Here is a 19583-nt window from a genome sequence, read left to right as displayed (position 1 = left end):
CACCCAGGGGTCAAACTTGGGTCTCCTGTATTGCAGGCAGACTCTTTACTGTCTGAGCCACCAGGGAAGCCTGTGTTTTAGCTTTAGTTCTATACTTAAATATATTCAATGTTCACCATCAGTCATTTTGCTCAACTCTCCAGTCATCTATTTGTTGGATGAAGATTGTCTTTGAGGAGACGTCACACAAGGCTAATAAAAAGTATAACATTCTTTGTTCCTTGTAGGCTTAAAATAGTTTTTCTAATATCATTAATAGTGTGTATCTCAGAGTTCATTGATATAGGTCAGTTTTCCCAAGTACATGTTCACAGACATTATTTCTTCAAATATTTGTTTCTCTTTCCTTTCCTTCTTATATTCCCTTTACACATATTAGACTATTGACATTGCTCCACTGATCTTGAATGCTCCTTTTTGCTTTTTCCCTCTACTTTTTTTTGTGTGTGTGCGTGTTTATATTTCAGTTTGCATAATTTCTTTTTTTAAATATAAATTTATTTATTTTAATTGGAGGCTAATTACTTTACAATATTGTATTGGTTTTGCCATACATCAACATGAATCCGCCATGGGTATACACATGTTCCCCATCCTGAACCCCTCTCCCTCCAAGTACCATCCCTCTGGGTCGTCCCAGTGCACCAGCCCCAAGCATCAGGTTCGATGCAGTTTGTATAATTTATTTTAATTTGTCTTCTAGTTCACAATCCCTTCCTTGTTTGTGTTTATTCTTCTGTTAAGCCCATCTAATGATCTCTTTTTTTAATTAATATTATTTATCATTTCTCTTGCTTTTACTTTAGTCTATTTTATAGTTCCCATGCTTCTACTGAAAATGTACCATGTTTTCATCCATCTTATCCACCTTTTACACTAGATTTACTAGCATTTTTATCAGAGTTATTTTAAAATCCCTCTCTGTCCTCTGGGTCATCTCTCTCTCTGCTTCCATGACCACTATTTACTCTCTTAACCAAGGGTATCATTTTTCTTTTTTTTTTCTTTTTGTGAGTTTAAAAAAAAATTTCTGGACATTTTGCATGAAAACAAAGCAGAAACTTGACAAATAATGTTTGACTTCAGGGAAAGGCATACCCCGTTTTATGTCAGACCACCAGATCTGCAGTTGAACTGGATCGGGTCTTCGTTGTGGTTTTGGTTTGATTCAATTCATCACTGACTTCAAATATTTTGAGGATGAAATTAGGACATATTCTTCAATAGTCCCTGAGCTCTAAGAACTAATAAAAGCTTTCTGAACTGTGCAAAATCTCTCCTTGGTTTACAAACCAACTGCCTGTCTTTTGGGTCTCTGAGGTATTCTCTTTCCTCCTGAGTTTAACCCTCGTTTTTCTGAGCCTGGGGATATCTTTATCAGTCCTGCTGTTTCACTCCTGGGTCTTCTTAGGCAGAGTCCCAACCTTTTGCAAAGACCTAGAATGAATAAAGGGGTTTCTTTCGGAAATTGTGCCTCTTGCCTAGTCTGTGGTAGTTGAAAGTCTTAACTGCCTGAGGGTCTTTTTTTTTTTTTTTTGCTTTTCTTTGTTCCAGTCTCCCTTAGGTTACAGTCTGGAGTACCTAAAATGCTGGTTGTTTCAACCCTTCTCCTTCCCTTCAGCCTGAGAATGGGAGGGAGATTCAAGAGGGAGGGCACATATGTTCACCTATGGCTGATTCATGTTGATGTTTGGCAGAAACCAACACAATTCTGTAAAGCAATTATCCTTTAATATATAAAAAAAAAAAAAAAAGCCTGAGTGCTTAGAATGTTTTTGTTGCATTTCTCTCAGCCCTTTTATTTTCTTCTTCCCCATGATTTCAAATGGCGAATGCCTTACATTTAGTGGTGGTCTCATCTGTCTTACGGTGGATCTCTCTCAACTGCCTTTGGCCCTTCTTTCTGGCGTACCATCTGCAAGTGCTTTGTGAAGACCTGTACAATTAGCCGTGGGAGGGCCTTGCTCTGTGGCTCTTAAGGATTCCAATCTCTCATGCTTGTGCACACATGGCCTTAACAAGTTCTTTAGTCTTTCCTTCTGAGTTCTCCTTACCCCACCATGATGGATTTCTCTGCCTCCTGAAGTTTCACCAGGGATGAGAACAGCAGCAAACCTCTTCTTTTCTTTAAGGGATTCCTAGTATTCTGGAATTTACTTTATTTGGGTTTCTTTGTGTTCTCCTCTTGTGGACTTTTTAAATCTATGGTTTCATATATCACCTGGGCTGTTTTGGTGGTTGGGCTGAAAGGGAGATTCTTGCAAAGTTCTATATCCAAACAAGAAGTAGAATCAAAACCTTTTTTCTATTTTTTGGTCTCTAGTTAAAAAAATTATTTTCAACTATTCAAGCCAAAAAACTTCTTAGGAGACATATTAAAATGTTTTAAATTTAGACAAAACATAGATTCTAGGATGTAGACATAAACACATCTATTCTAATCTAAATTTTAAATGATCTAAAACCAAATTTAAAATGATTTTAAAGAATAAAACAATGAATAACCCCACTCCCGCACCCAACCACCTCCATCACATGTAAGAAAGAATAAAACAGAGAGTTGGAGATGATCCATTAATGAGAGACAGAACTCAACACACTTCTGGAAGATGCAAAACCCAGGCCTCCACCCCGCCAAAAGTCACACTGAAAAGCAGTAGAAGTGAGAAGACGAAGCTGAGACAATCCGCCCAAGTGACTATTGTTTAGAAGGGAGGATGTCTGCCCTTCAGTGTCCCAGAGTCTTAGGACTGAGTTTTGCCAAGTAGCAGATATGGCAGCTGGAGGCAGAGTTGAGGTGTATGTATGGAATAATTTACACGTCCAGTCTCTTCCTTCCTTCATCTTCACCTACTCAAAGAGAAGACTGCAGCAGGCCCTTCATCTCAGGCCAAGAGAAAAAAGTTATGAGGTTCTTTTCTAAAGAACACTAGGAGAAGACCTAGGGCAACTGCTGTGTATGGGTGTTGGTACTCTAGAGCTAAGCTCTCCGCATTATATATTGATGCTCTCAAAGATAAGGTCCAATCAATACCTTTAGGTTGAAGGCCATCAGCTCAATATTCCCAGCCCAGATGCTTTCAGTCTTCATCTTGCCACATTTTAAATATGAATGAGAAACTAAGTGTGGTGATCTATTGCTGCCTGACAAACCACTCCAGAATTCAGTGGCTTATTTTTTATTTCTCCTGCTTCTCTACATTGTCTGGGCTCACATAGGCAGTTCTCCCCTGAAGTTTTTCATATCATTGAAATCAAGTGACACATGGGACTGGAGTCAACTGATGCTCCTATTGGGCTGAGTGTCCAAGAGATGGCTTCCTGCTTACGTGCCTAGTGATTTGCTTCTCCATGGCTTTCCTCTCTGTGTGTTTATGGTTTGGCCTTCTACAGCATGGCAGTCTCAGGGTAACCACATATATTCCCTGGAGGCTTGTTTCCAAGAGAAAGAAAGCGGAAGATGCTGAACCAGTTAAGGGTGTACTCAGAACTGTCACAGAGCACTTGAGCCTTACTCTATTGGTCAAAGCTATCACAAAGTGTTCCCAGATCCAGATTCAGATCCAGATTGATGGGAGGAGTGGATTATGTTGTAGAAAAGCATGTAAGGTGCAGGATATTATTGCAGCCATCTTTGGAAAACACAATCTACCATGTTAATTACTACAAGCCCTTGAGAAAAACCTGCAACTGAAGGAAAATGAAAAGAAGCAGAAAATTAAAGATCTTGGAGAAAATAAAGATTCTTCGAAAGGTAGAAAAGTCTCTATGAAATAAAACAAAATGATCAAAGCTTCAAAACTTATAAGTGTTGCTCAAAGTCAAGGCAATATTACATCCATAGAAAAAGGAATTGAGTGTTATGAGACAGGAGGGTCAGAAAATAGGAAAGAACTTTTGAAATACAAAAAGCATGTGCTGAAATTAAAAGAAAAAAATGTTGACCTAGGCTGCATTTGCTTGAATGCTTTGAAAAAGAAACAGACAACCACATCTAAGAGAAAAAGGGCTTTCTATATTTCTTCTCAATGAATTTGTCTATTCTTGTGAGAGAGGAACACATGTACATTTCAGCATATATGACAGGAGTTTGGTGTGAAAAACCTGAGTTGTGTTGTTGTTTAGTTGCTAAGTTATGTCCAACTCTTTATAATGCCATGCACTGTAGGCTGCCAGGCTGCTCTGTCCATGAGATTTTCTAGGCAAGAATCACGGAGTGGGTTGCTATTTCCTTCTCCAGGGATCCTGACCCAGGGATTAAATGCATGTCTCCCGCTTGGCAGGCAGATTCTTTACCACTGAGCCACCTGGGGAGCCCCAAATGACCCTGTATTTCCAACTAATTCAACTTATGTTTTAAGAGCCCTTATTGATTGGAGTTCCAGGCAACTGGTCGCTTGGTTGGCCAGCTCTTAGTTCATGTCACTCCCATTCCTTCCATTCCTAGAGCCAGTTAAATTAGGGAAATCCCCTCAATGGTCTCTTGTATCCTCTCCCCAAATCTATTTCCATACGAATCTTGGCTAACATAAACATCACAGCTAACAGCTCTGAGCAGCATTAAGTCAGAGGATGGCTGTGCACAGCCTTTGAAATCTCAGCACTGAGTGAAGGCCAGTTTAACACATTGATCTTGCTGGCAACAGGGAGGGCAGCTTTGGCTGAGTATGAAATATGAAATGTACACTTTGGGAGACACATGATAGAAACATCACCCCATTCTACCTTTTGACATTTTCTCAGATACTACTCAGCCACCTAAGGGGAATGCTATTAGTTTCCTGAAGCTGTTGTCACAATCTAGGGCACATTTGGTGCAGGATACAGGAAGCTTGGGGCTGGTGCACTGGGATGACCCAGAGGGATGGTATGGGGAGGGAGGTGGGAGGGGGGTTCGGGATGGGGAACACGTGTACACCCGTGGCGGATGCATGTTGATGTATGGCAAAACCAATGCAATATTGTAAAGTAAAAAAAAAAAAGAAAAAAAACAACAGAAATTAGGGACTTCCCTGGTGGTCCAGTGGTTAAGACTTTGCTTTCTAATGCAGGGGGTACAGGTTCCATCCCTGGCTGGGGAGCTAAGACCCCACATGCCAAGGGCTAAAAAACTAAAACCTAAAGCAGAAGCAATATTGTAAGAAATTCAATAAAGACTTAAAAAAATGGTCCACATTAAAAAAAATCTTAAGAAAAAATAAAACAACAGAAACTATCCTCTCACATTTCTGGAGGTCAGGAGACAGAAAGCAAGTGTTGACAGAGCCTCGCTACCCTGGAGGGTCTAGGGGAGAATCCACTCTTGACTTTTCCAGTGTCTGCTGTCAGCTTTCCTTAGCTTGTGGCTGCATCACACGTATCTCTACCTTCATCTTCACATCACCTCTCCTCTGTCTTCTCTTCTCGTGTCAGCATCCGACCTCCTTCTGCTTTTCTCTTATAAGGATACCATCACTGGATTCAGGACCTACTTGGACCATCCTGGATCGTTTCCTCATGTCAAGATCTTTAATTACATCTACAAAGTACCCTTTTGAAAAAGATAACATTTGACTTTTTAACCTATAAGATGACTTTCACAAGTTCCAGTGATTAGGACATGGACATATTTTTTTCGAGTTACTTAGGTAACTTATTACAGAAAAGTTCTTGAAGCCTGGGGGCTGAAATATTCACACCAATTCCTTACACAGTTCTTGCTGACCAAGTCCTGCTGGGCTAATTTGATTGTAACTACCTGGGCTTCCTACGTGCAATCTTGTACCTACATGTCTGAGCTCATCTTAGAATTTGGAGTACCAGGGAGGGAAAGCCAGTAAGGGATTTAATTGCCCCAGATCAGGCCAGAGGGCAAAATTTTGACATCACAAAATGGGCATTCCTCTCCAAACGACTATGTCCCTTTCTCATTATGCCATTACAAGATCACTAAAGTTTGACTCCCAAGGCACTCCTTAGCAGGCTGACTCTGAGACGAGAATTACTCCACTTAGCAAAGAGGATTAATGTTTCCTAACAAAAGGTAATTTATTCAATTGTATGCAAAAGACGTGGTAGGAATGGCATGTATAAAGCATGCTTATTTTTGTCTATTGTATCATACACTTAATTCCTATAAAAATACCAGTGGCTCTACTGAGTACCTTTCGGAAAACCTGACCACTTCCAGAATGAATTGGATTGTGTTAATTAAATACACTTGACTTTGATGAAACCGAAACCTGATAGGCTTTCAAGGAAATGAGGCTTAGCAAGCTTTAGTGAATTTTAATAGATAGTGGATAGGATTAAATACAAGATCAGGCAGCTCTGGTTTTTATCATTGGAATGGTGAGAAGACACTAGTCACCCCTGCCCATCTGGAGTTTACCTTTTAAAGGCTCATATGGCTAGGCAGAGAGTATGTCTATGGCAACTTAAAAGTTCTGTCCATTATCCTAGACAAGAAAGGTTGGTTCTACCATATTTAGAATGATAGCTAATATTAAAGATCAAAGAATCAGATTTTTAATTGTCTTAGTGCAAAGGTAACAAAATGAGATGAAACTGAACAGGGAAAACTATAAAGTTTTTAATTTAAAAGTGTATTGCACAACTGTAGGATTGGGAATAACTGGCTTTGCAGTAATTCATGTGAACATTGGACTTTCAAAAAGATCATAATCTCAATTTCAGTTCAGTTCAGTTCAGCTCAGTCGTGTCAGAATCTTTGTGACCCCATGAATCGCAGCACGCCAGGCTTCCCTGTCCATCACCAACTCCCGGAGTTCACTCAGACTCACGTCCATCGAGTCAGTGATGCCATCCAGCCATCTCATCCTCTGTCGTCCCCTTCTCCTCCTGCCCCCAATCCCTCCCAGCATCAGAGTCTTTTCCAATGAGTCAACTCTTCACAAGAGGTGGCCAAAGTACTGGAGTTTCAGCTTTAGCATCATTCCTTCCAAAGAAATCCCAGGGCTGATCTCCTTCAGAATGGACTGGGTGGATCTCCTTGCAGTCCAAGGGACTCTCAAGAGTCTTCTCCAACACCACAGTTCAAAAGCATCAATTCTTCGGCACTCAGCCTTCTTCATAGTCCAACTGTTACATCCATACATGACCACAGGAAAACCCATAGCCTTGACTAGACGGACCTTTGTTGGCAAAGTAATGTCTCTGCTTTTGAATATGCTGTCTAGGTTGGTCATAACTTTCCTTCCAAGGAGTAAGCATCTTTTAATGCAATTGCCTAAAATATCAACCTGGTCTTATTTTATATTAACAGAAGAACTTGTACCCAGAGTGTGGTTCAGTCACTGATAAGACCAAGTTGGGGGCACCTTACTTACCAGGTTTACATATTTCAGGATAATCATGGGCAACAAGAAAATAGCCAAAATGGAGTAACCAGCATAGGGAAGGACCTGGAAACCATGGTATATTAGGTATTCAGTTCAGTTCAGTTGCTCAGTTGTGTCTGACTCTTTGCGACCACATGAATCACAGCACGCCAGGCCTCCCTGTCCATCACCAACTCCCAGAGTTCATCCAAATTCATGTGCATCGAGTCAGTGATGCTGTCCAGCCATCTCATCCTCTGTCGTTCCCCTTTTCCTCCTGCTCCAATCCCTCCCAGCATCAGGGTTTTTTTCCAGTGAGTCAACTCTTTGCATGAGGTGGCCAAAGTATTGGAGTTTCAGCCTCAGCATCAGTCCTTCCAATGAACACCCAGGACTTGGTCTCCTTTAGGATGGACTGGTTGGATCTCCTTGCAGTCCAAGGGACTCTCAAGAGTCTTCTCCAACACCACAGATCAAAAGCATCAGTATTCTTGCCTTGAGAACCCCAAGAACAGGATGAAAAGGCAAAATGATAGGATGCTGAAAGAGGAACTCCCCAGGTCTATAGGTGCCCAATATGCTACAGGAGATCAGTGGAGAAATAACTCCAGAAAGAATGAAGGGATGGAGCCAAAGCAAAAACAATACCCAGTTGTGGATGTGACTGGTGATAGAAGCAAGGTCCAATGCTGTAAAGAGCAATATTGCATAAGAACCTGGAATGTTAGGTCCATGAATCAAGGCAAATTGGAAGTGGTCAAATAGGATATGGCGAAAGTGAATGTCGACATTCTAGGAATCGACGAACTAAAATGGACTGGAATATTAGGTATTAGGACTAGCTGAAAGAATTAGAGTATTTTTCTTGAAAAAAATTACATAACTTAGGAAAAACACAATACTAATTTTCAAATATCTAAAGAAATTGTCATGGGGAACAAAGATTAAGTGTGTTCTCTCCTCTAGGTCATCATAGAGTGCCAGGCTGGGCTCCTTGTGTTATATAGCAATTTCTCACGAGTATATATTTTGTACATGGTGATATATACATGTCGATGCTACTGACTCCACTGAGGGAAGAGGAGGGAGGCTCAAGAGGGAGGTGATATGTGTGTAATTATGGCTGAATCACTTTGTTGTATGACATAAGCCAACACAACATTGTAAAGTAATTATCCTCAAATTAAAGAATACATTTTTTTAAAAAAGAAAAAAATGATTCCCTCTTACTCCAAAAATTAGCTATATGAAATTACAGTTTGTTCCTTGTATCTTCTTTGATGCAATTTTAAAAAGCCAGGTTGAATTAGGTTAGGCCAAAGGGGAATTTGTTCTCATATAATATTGACATCAAGAAAGCCCAAACCTAGTAACTTAAACCCTTGAAGGACATTTTCACTCCATTTATCATTTCTGCTTCTTTCTGTGTTATCTTTTCTTTCTAATCATTGAAAGCATTTTCCTTGAGGATATGCTACGTGCTAAGTCACTTCAGTCGTGTTCAACTCTCTGTGACCCCAATGGACTGTAGACCGCAAGGCTCCTCTGCCTGGGATTCTCCAGGCAAGAGTACTGGAGTGAGTTGCCATTTCCTCCTCCAGGGGATTTTCCTGACAGGGATCGAACCCAAATCTCTTAGTCTCCTGCATTGTCAGGTGGGTTCTTTATCAGTAGGGCCACCTGTGAAGCCCTCCTTGAGGATGTGGCAACTTGCGATGTCTAAGCTCCCATCATGCTAGGTTTACCACCATAGAAGAAAGAAGTTCTTCTTGCAGTTCTAATGTGAAATAAAATTCCAAGGAAGAGCTCTGATTATCTTGGCTTAGACCACGTGTGCACCTCCTAAAGAGTCTCTCTGGTCTAAGGCTGGCACAGCGGCTTGGCTGGACCCAGAGTCCACTGTCTATGGGCTCATGTAAGCAGATGGCTACTCTCACTCAGGCCCCAGGTCATAGAAGGAGAGGGATGCAATTGACCAGAAGAGAAAAGGGAGTGCTGGGAGAGTAATCATTCTCCTTTGCTTAGAGGAATTGATCTGGGTAAGATATAGGAAGACTACAGCCCATGAGGTCACAGGGTTGGATATGACTTAGTGACAGAACAACAATTTGAAGAATTAGAAGCTTCCAGGTATTTAGCCCAGGGCAATCCTAAAGTAACCATTCATGATTCTACAAAGAGTCTAGCAACAGAGCACCAGAGATCCCAAGGGAAGATGCCCAGCATCATCTGTTTAGTTGCCCCTTTGTCCCATCACCTTTTTATTTTTTTATTAATTTTTAATGGAATAGAGTTGTTTTACAATGTTGTATTTGTTTTTACTGTACAACAAAATGAATCAGCCATACATATACATATATTCCCTCCCTTTTGGACTTCCTTCCCATTCAGGTCACCATAGTGCATTAAGTAGAGTTCCCTATGCTGTATAATATGTTCTCATTAGTTATCCATTTTACACATAATATCAACAGTGTATATGTCACACCATCTTGATCATCCTCTTAAATGTCAACAGTTACAATCCAGAGCCTCTAGACTGTGATTCTGCCTCATGGGTCTGGTAACATTCACAGATTACCTTGTTGAATAGCTTTTCAGGTGAGACCTATTCGTGAGCTCTTGTCCTCATCCCTCCTTAAATTCCCACCCCCCCACCCCCCACCCCGCCGCAACCCTCCAACTCTTTAGTTTAGTGAATGAGCCTTGGGTAGTTTCTTCACATGGATATTCAGCGCTCAGCTATATACTGGAAGGGGATCCTCTGCAATCTCCGAGGGTCCCTCTGTGCCACTGTCTCTTCTCTACTACTCTGCCCTTGAACTTAAGTTACCTCTGCCTCTCCAGACACTAAGCTCCAGAAACACCTCTGGGATCCCTCTGAGATTCCTCCCACTCCCCACTGGTGCGTCTATGGGCTGCATCTCAGGCAGGAAGCCGGGGCAATCCCAAGACTCATCTGGTTTGTTTCTCATCTCTAAGGGATCATTGTCCTTCTTTGTCTGATGTCTATTGTCTTGAAAACTGTTGTTTCATATATTTAGTTGTTTTTATAAAGTGTTTCAGCAAAAGGATAAATCCAATCCTATTACATCATCTTAGCCAGGATGAAATTCCTTAATCAAAAGTTTATTATGTTTAAAAATATTGTTGAAATGAGCTGTGTCTTACACAGTCTCCTCTACTCCTAGGTGTCTTATCTTTCTGTCAGAAGAAAACTAGGATTTGTTTTACCCTTCAATACTTGTTGGTAGAAGCCACGGGATTGTATTTTCTCAAAATGAAAGTTTTCTTTCAACTGACCATGTTATCATTTTCCTTACTCCTGCTCTCTCATTCCAAATCAATGCTTTCAAATGAGCAGTGTTTATATATACAGGAAGTCCCCTACATATGAACCTTCAAGCTGTGAACTTTCAAAGATGCGAACATGTGTTCCATCGATGTCAGGCGTGAGCGAAATTGCAGCTTGTCCTCCGTCTCTTATCACTGATCTTCCTTCAGCTCTACCATCTCCCACCTCCTCTCCTTCCTCCAGTCAGTAACTCTTCTTGCCTGGTCGCCTGATGCCAGCCCCTGTATGCCAGCTGTTGTAGTATGCTACTGTACTTTTCAAGGTACTGTACTGTAAAATTAAAATGTTTTCCTTATTTTTTGTGTTTGTTTGTTTCTTATGTATTACTTATGTGAAAAGTATTATAAACCTATTGAAGTACAGGACTATATAGCCAATTGTGTTAGCTGGGTACCAAGGTTAACTTTATTGGACTTACAAACAGATTGGACTTCCAAAGATGCTTTCTGAATGGAACTCGTTCATATGTAGGGGCTTACTGTATTCACTATCTTCTTTATTCATAACAACTCTAGCTCAAAGGATGAATGATAAATTGTTTTCTTATAAAAGCTGAGAGTTACAAAAAAATGTCAGTTTTTATCAGAATAAGAATAAAATGTGCTATAGAGTTTCAAGAAGTGGAGAAGTGGTCATTATTTACTTGAAAAATTGTAATTGTGAGAACGGAGTTCCTCTAATGGCAAAGAACATGTGACACCGGCAACGAGAGGGAGCCTGGAGGGAAGAATTATGTCCTTTTCTGCATCCTTTCCTTCCTCCTTTATTCCACATGTACTTGAACAGGGCTTCATTAGGACTTCCTCCTAAATATGGCCAATACTTGAATATTAAGATAATTATATTAAAAATTGGTAAAACATTGCTATCACCTTATAATCATATCAATTTCTTAGCATCATCTGATAAACTAGGTTTTTAAACAACTTTTACACTTTAAATAATTTGAATTATACTTCAAATCAAGGGCCCACTTTCCTCCTATGTAGATAAGAATCATTTGTAATTAGCACATCCATTATTTGTATATAAATGACTATTTCTAAAGAAGGAGTGAATGGTTCATTAACTTAAACAGTCCCCTCATAAATTCGTTCAAACTTCCCTGCTACTTTTTTTAAATAGCACTTATAAAAGTAAATTTTAGCTTAGACCACTGATGAATTATTGTAAATTCTAAGTGAGTAAGGTCCAGATTAATGAGGCTTTACTATAAATTCATCCAGGGCCATAGTAGCTGACTGTCCCGAGAGACGGCAGATGTGCATTTGACAGGAAGGCTCCTGAGAAATTGTATTTATTGAGGGCTTACATGTGCCAGGCACTTAGCTAAGTGCTTTACATGCATGATCTCATTTAATGCTCCCAACAACACAATGATTTAGGTGATGCTACCCATTTCAGATGATAACACAAAGGCTCAAAACGATGTGCTAATCCAGCCAAGACATGCTTGTATGAAGTAGCCACACAGGGAGTGCAGCCCGGATCTGTCTAGGGGCAAGCTTCCTTTTCTTCTCCACAGGGCGTGGGGCAGGTCTTGGGGCACCGAGGGCTGCCCTCCATGCTTCTCCACGTGTATTGGCAATGCTTTCTCCTCTCTCTGCCTTTCCCCAGTTCTTGGAAGCCCTCCCACATTCCCCATCCATCCCTCAACCTTTTGGGTGTTAGTGTCTGGGGGCTCATTCAAGTCCACTGCCAAAATGGAGAGTCTAAATCAGCTGAGGTTATTGGCTGTCGAAGGCCATGGAAAGTGTTATGTCTTCTGTGCAAATGGCAGTTAAGTTTCTGAATAACAGCAATGGAGGATATTGGAGACGGTTTGAAAAGGGGTTTTATTGGCTGATTTATAACCAACTTTTGAAATGAAATTTAATAAATCTAGGAAGATATATGAGCCTTCCAGGGCTTGTTATATGAATTGTTTGTAACCAATTTTTTTCCCCCACAGAGCCTCATATCAATTTCTTTTATATATTTCATGCATTCTTGGAAAACAAGCTCTAAGAATCATAGTTCCTGTCTAATGTCTTTTGTCTCTTGTTTTTGAACAAATGCTGATCGTGTCATGTTAGGGACAATTCCCTCTTGCAGGAGAGAAACATGATGGTGTTCAAGAGACTTGGATTCTGGCCCACCTGTCTTTTCTGCCTTGCCGAGTGATTCTGAACATAACGAATCCTTCTCTGAGATGTAGCCACAATCTGCTGCCCTCTCCCCTACCCCACTCACCTACCACCCTTATCAATACACTTCAGAAGTACAGAGGGTGAACCTTTGTCTCTGCATAGCCAATAACCTCTCAGAGAATCTGTCCTCTGTCATTTACCCATTCACTCTGCAGAGATTTGTAGAGCGATTGCTATGTGCCAGGTGCTGTCGCAGCACTGAACAAGATAGAAAAAGGTCCTGCCCTCGTGAAGCTTTTACTACGTTGGGGCAAAACAAATTTCAATAAGGGAGAGATGCCATAAAGAAGACGATTGTAAAGTGATGAAGTGGGTATGATTTTATATGGAATGGTCAGGAAAAGCCTCCCTAACTTTCTGGGGGGAGGACCCATGTGATACAGGGAATAACCAGTGCAAAGGTCCCAAGGTAGAATTCAAGTTGGCACCAGAGGAAAGCAGTTGTAGCTAGAATATAGTGAAAAGCTGTCCATTTTAGCTAGGATCTTGTATGCTATCATTGATATATTAAATTTTATTCCTAATGCAGTAGATATTTTTGATACTATTTTTTTTTTAAATAAACATGTATTTATTTATTTGGCTGCACCTAGTCTTATGCAGGATCTTCGATCTTTGTGCAGCACATGTGATCCAGTTCCCTGATCAGGGATCAAACCCAGGGCCCCTGCATTGGAAGCAAGGAGCCTTAGCCACAGGACCACCAGGGAAGTCCCAGATACTGTTTTAAAACCGTACTCTCACTGCCTGGTGAAGAATGGAGTGTTGAAATGACTGTGGTCATGATTAGGTGAGAGATGACAGTAGCTGGAATTAGAGGAAACAGAAGCCATGGTAGCAACTGGTCAGATCCAGGAAATGTTTGGGAGTTATTGTTGCTAGTTCTTACAGTGGATGACGTGGGGTGGGGGGGTGGTGAGAAAAAGAGAAGAGCTACCTGTGATTCTCCAAAAAACAACCCCAAATGCTGCAGAAAACTAAGCATATCAACAAACTCTAGATAATTCTCTCCTTTCTCTTTCTAACCATACTCAGATTATTTTGCAGGCTGTTAATCCCTTCCCTGGCAAGGGGTTGGGGGGTGCAGGGGTGGAGAGGATGGGGTACCATCCCCTTTCACAGTGATTGTTTTAAGAGACCTAAGCCACGCATTTCCTCAGACACGGTGATTGGTTCAAGGGTGGCCAATCAGAGTGAAGCTTAGAATTTTTTTTCACTAAGTGTAGGAATAACCTCAGATATGCAGATGACACCAATATCAATAACCTCAGATATGCAGATGACACCAACCTTATGGCAGAAAGTGAAGAGGAACTAAAAAGCCTCTTGATGAAAGTGAAAGAGGAGAGTGAAAAAGTTGGCTTAAAGCTCAACATTCAGAAAATGAAGATCATGGCATCTGGTCCCATCACTTCATGGCAAATAGATGGGGAAACACTGGAAACAGTGTCAGACTTTATTTTTGGGGGCTCCAAAATCACTGCAGATGGTGACTGCAGCCATGAAATTAAAAGACGCTTACTCCTTGGAAGAAAAGTTATGACCAACCTAGATAGCATATTGAAAAGCAGAGACATTACTTTGCCAACAAAGGTCCATCTAGTCAAAGCTATGGTTTTTCCAGTGGTCATGTATGGATGTGAGAGTTGGACTGTGAAGAAAGCTGAGCCCCAAAGAATTGATGCTTTTGAACTGTGGTGTTAGAGAAGACTCTTCAGAGTCCCTTGGACTGCAAGGAGATCCTATCAGTCCATTCTGAAGGAGATCAGCCCTGGGATTTCTTTGGAAGGAATGATGCTGAAGCTGAAACTCCAGTACTTTGGCCACCTCATGTGAAGAGTTGACTCATTGGAAAAGACTCTGATGCTGGGAAGGATTGGGGGCAGGAGGAGAAGGGGATGACAGAGGATGAGATGGCTGGATGGCATCACAGACTCGATGGATGTGAGTCTGAGTGAACTCCGGGAGTTGGTGATGGACAGGGAAGCCTGGCGTGCTGTGATTCATGGGGTTGCAAAGAGTCAGACACGACTGAGCGACTGAACTGAACTGAACTGAAGTGTAGGAAGTGATGCTCTTTTTCTGCATGGATGCTTGGGACGGATTGTGCAGGTCACTTCTGGCAGGCATCTTGGAAAGCCAGCCTGATGAACAAATTGACATGTGAAGGAGGGCAGAACAAGCAAAGCGCTGAGGCCTGGAGCTGAGCTCTGTCCAAAATGTCCCTTAAATACTTTGCTACAGTGTAAATTGGTTTTGTCTTATTTGCAACCGAAAGCATCCAAAGTGCTACAAGCTACTTGATGTTTTCATTGGGATATAAGGACACGGTCTCCTTGAAATAGGACCAGAAAGCCATTGGGAAAGAGCAAGTTTGGATGAGGAGATTAAATAAAGATATGTGCCAAGAAGGAAACAGGCTGAGTTAGGGGAGGATTCCGAGGATACTAGAATTGCAATGGAACAATTAAAGTCCCATTGGAAGCAATGAGGAGCAGATCTGACTTTCTGGAAAATTAAAATGGCAATGCTTATTACAACTTTAAAAAACTCCTCTATTACAGAGAAAGCTTAAAGAGAATAGACTAGATGTGGAAGAGAGAGAATAGAGCTCCGCAGTTGACATAGTATAGCAGAAGCAATAAACAAGGCAGAATTGGAGAAAACTTTCCAGAAAGGAAAACACTCTACACATGCAGATCACAGGGGCTCCCTTTGTTCTAGGAAACAAAGTGCACCATGGGAAGGGGCATCATGCTGCCACCATAAGTAAGTGGCATGAGGAAAACAGAACAAAACAAGCCACCACCACCGGGGACAACAGTAAGACAGGCTGCTGCCAAGGGACAAAAATCCTGCTGACCTTTGACTTCCTCTCAGCCACATTAAATATGAAAATCAATAGGGATATTTGTATTTAGATTGCTTGTGTCAAGAATGTGGCTGACTCAAGAATTATATACCCTGGCCTGTTGTTATTTATGTTCTCAGATGTTCAGGGGCTTGTAAATTGCACAGTGGGGACAGTAATAATATTAAGTGCCTTGTATAGAATCTCAATGTTATTTAGAGTTATTTTGAATCTTAAAAGATATAATCCACATAAAGCATTCAGAGGGGTGTCTGGCATATCTACCAGTTCTAAAAGTGTTAGTGCTTATTATTGTTGGTAATAATAATAATATTCTGCATTGAGAAAACTACTTGAGGATGTACTTCATTTGATTAAGAGGGGATAAAAGTGTAAATTCAAGAATAAAGACTTCATTATGCAAAAGAACCTTATAAACATCAAAACTCCTTAGACATAATTAAAAGCTATAGCTTAAATAACTAGAAATGAGGAAAACTGAGACTATCCATTTTTATAATTATTTCAGAATAACATATGTAAACATTTCAAGTTTTCAAGAAGTCTTGACCAATAGATTGTTTCCTCAGATACAAAGATTCTCAATCCTGGGACTTTGACCAGTGGATACTTTCAACTTTCAAGAAACACATAATCTTTGTGTTACATGAACTGTCCCAGAACATCAAAACAGATCGATCACTCTACCTAATTCAGTTTATGAGTCTATTTTCAGGGACAACTGTGGCAGCGTCTGTAGGCTTCATGGGTAGAAATTGAATTGCTGGACCAAATTTCCATCATCTCAAGTTTTCTACCAACCACCAATTTCATCTCCTCAAATAAAATAGCTGTGAGTGACCATATATTTAATAGTGATTTTTCTTTTCTTTTTTTTTTTGTGTTCTTAGGTAATTCTTTAGAATACTTGTAACTTTTTCGAAGGCTTCCAATAGAAAACTTGGATCCAGGTTTATATAAATTTTGAATAAGTTGTGGTCTTCAGAGGGCATAACCAAGCTCAACATATCAAAGAATGGATCCTATAAATGAGACAGGTCAGTGTGTGCCGTACCTGGTGGGAGGGAGTGCATGGTGTTGGAAGGACACTAAGAAGCTACTGGTATATCCATGCTTAAAAATTTTTGCTAGTTTTCCCTTTCTGAGTCCAACCTAGACTCAGTGTGTTACCCAACCACATTTGGGTCCTGGCCCATGCACTGCAAAGCCAATCTACTGACACCAAGTAGTGAGGAAGGAAAGTCCAGAGTTCATTGCAAGGCACCGAACAAGAAGTCCAGGGCAGCTAGGGCTCAAACTCCTCAATGGGTTTTAGGAAAGCATTTTTAAAGGCCAGGTGAGGGAGGCAAGTTGCAGCCTAAGTGATCAGTTCATGCACAGTTTTCTGATTGATTGATAGTGAGATAACAGGGAGGTGTCATAGGGGTTAACATTATCAATCCTTAGGCACCAGTAGGTCTGAGGGCTATGTGCTCATGATCATCAAGTAGTTAACGTCTTCCATTTGGTGGGGGTTTTTGCATCCTTAAAACAACTCAGGAAATGTGCATCAGATATTGTTATTTAGGTACTTTAGAGAGGAAACTACCACTCAATTGCACTCATTTCACACGCTAGTAAAGTAATGCTCAAAATTCCCCAAGCCAGGCTTCAGCAATACATGAACCATGAACTTCCAGATGTTCAAGCTGGTTTTAGAAAAGGCAGAGGAACCAGAGCTCAAATTGCCAACATCTGCTGGATCATGGAAAAAGCAAGAGAGTTCCAGAAAAACATCTATTTCTGCTTTATTGACTATGCCAAAGCCTTTGACTGTGTGGATCACAACAAACTGTGGAAAATTCTTCAAGAGATGGGAATACCAGACCACCTGACCTGCCTCCTGAGAAACCTATATGCAGGTCAGGAAGCAACAGTTAGAACTGGACATGGACCAATAGACTGGTTCCAAATAGGAAAAGGAGTACGTCAAGGCTGTATATTGTCACCCTGCTTATATAACTTATATGCAGAGTACATCATGAGAAATGCTGGGCTGGCTGAAGCACAAGCTGGAATCAAGATTGCCAGGAGAAATATCAATAACCTCAGATAGGCAGATAACACCACCCTTATGGCAGAAAGCAAAGAAGAACTAAAGAGCCTCTTGATGAAAGTGAAAGAGGAGAGTGAAAAAGTTGGCTTAAATCTCAACATTCAGAAAACGAAGATCATGGCAGCTGATCCCATCACTTCATGGCAAATAGATGGGGAAACAATGGAAACAGTGTCAGACTTTATTTTTCTGGGTTCCCAAATCACTGCAGATGGTGACTGCAGCCATGAAATTAAAAGACACTTACTCCTTGGAAGAGAAGTTATGACCAACCTAGACAGCATATTAAAAAGCAGAGACATTACTTTGCCAACAAAGGTCCGTCTAGTCAAGGCCATAGTTTTTCCAGTAGTCATGTATGAATGTGAGAGTTGGACTATATAGAAAGCTGAGTGCTGAAGAATTGATGCTTTTGAACTTTGGTGTTAGAGAAGACTCTTGAGAGTCCCTTGGACTACAAGGGGACCCAACCAGTCCATCCTAAAGGAGATCAGTACTGAATATTCATTGGAAGGACTGATGTTGAAGCTGAAACTCCAATACTTTGGCTACCTGATGCAAAGAGCTGACTTATTTGAAAAGACCCTGATGCTGGGAAAGATTGAAGGCAGGAGGAGAAGTGAATGACAGAGGATGAGATGGTTGGATGGCATCACCAACTCAATGGGCATGAGTTTGCATAGACTCTGGGAGTTGGTGATGGACAGGAAGGCTTGGTGTGCTGCAGTCTATGGGGTTGCAAAGAGTCTGACACAACTGAGTGACTGAACTGACTGAGAGAGCAACTACAGCAGAGGATGTGGGAAGGGGTCTATCCTGGAAAGGCTCCATAGGGTCCTGCTGGGTTATGGAACAAGCTTTAGAAGGACAGGTTGTAGGAGGGCCTAGAATGTTAGCAAGAATGAGATTGAGAAGTCTGAGTCCAAACTTCAGGCTGATATGAGGATGCCAAGGAAAGCTAGAGTCTGCCTTAGGAAGGCCCCATAGGGCCCTGCCCAGTTACACTTTGGTACTCAGTTTTCATGGCATGGTCAATGTCTCATGATCAATCAGATTTTCTAAGACTCATACATCTAATTCTCACAATTGGTATGCTTTAGTGCAACATCTCAAGGACTAATCCTGCTAGAGGAATGGATCCTCATTGTCCTAACAGCCTAACTAGCTATGATGGAGGCAGTAGAAGAAGTAAGAGATGCTGGTTTCTAGAAGCTGACCCTGGGAACAGGGGGCTACAAATGTATTATTCCAGACATACCAAGTGACTTATTTCTAATTTCTTTCTCCAGTACAATAAGCTACAGTCATCAAAATAGCCTGGATATCATTTTTGAAATTTGAAAGAACCTAACAAATGCCAAAGATTACTTTCTACCAGTATGATGCCTTGCCCTGTAGAAAAGTTTCATCAAGAGCAGTAGAATTGCTATTGGAAAAGATGTTCTTGTGGTGTCTTTGACAAAGGTATTAACATTACATGTTAACACCATTTTTAATGGACTAAACTTGGTTATTTTGTTGTTTACATATTTTTTCCAAAATGCCTAGAAAATTTTAATGTTCAGAAAATAAATTATCATTAATATACCACTATCCAGTATTTTTAAATGCTAACATTTTGCATTTCTTGCTTCAGATTTTTAAATAAAATAAACAGAACAATACACATGAAACTAAAGCTTCCTTTCTTCTCTCATCTCTTTTCCATTCTCCACCCTCCCTTTCAGAGAAAACACCCATCATGAATTTTCTT

This window comes from Bos indicus, chromosome 15, assembly GCF_029378745.1.
Source record: "Bos indicus isolate NIAB-ARS_2022 breed Sahiwal x Tharparkar chromosome 15, NIAB-ARS_B.indTharparkar_mat_pri_1.0, whole genome shotgun sequence".
In the NCBI taxonomy this organism is placed as follows: Eukaryota; Metazoa; Chordata; class Mammalia; order Artiodactyla; family Bovidae; genus Bos; species Bos indicus.
Note: the sequence above shows the minus strand (reverse complement) of the source record.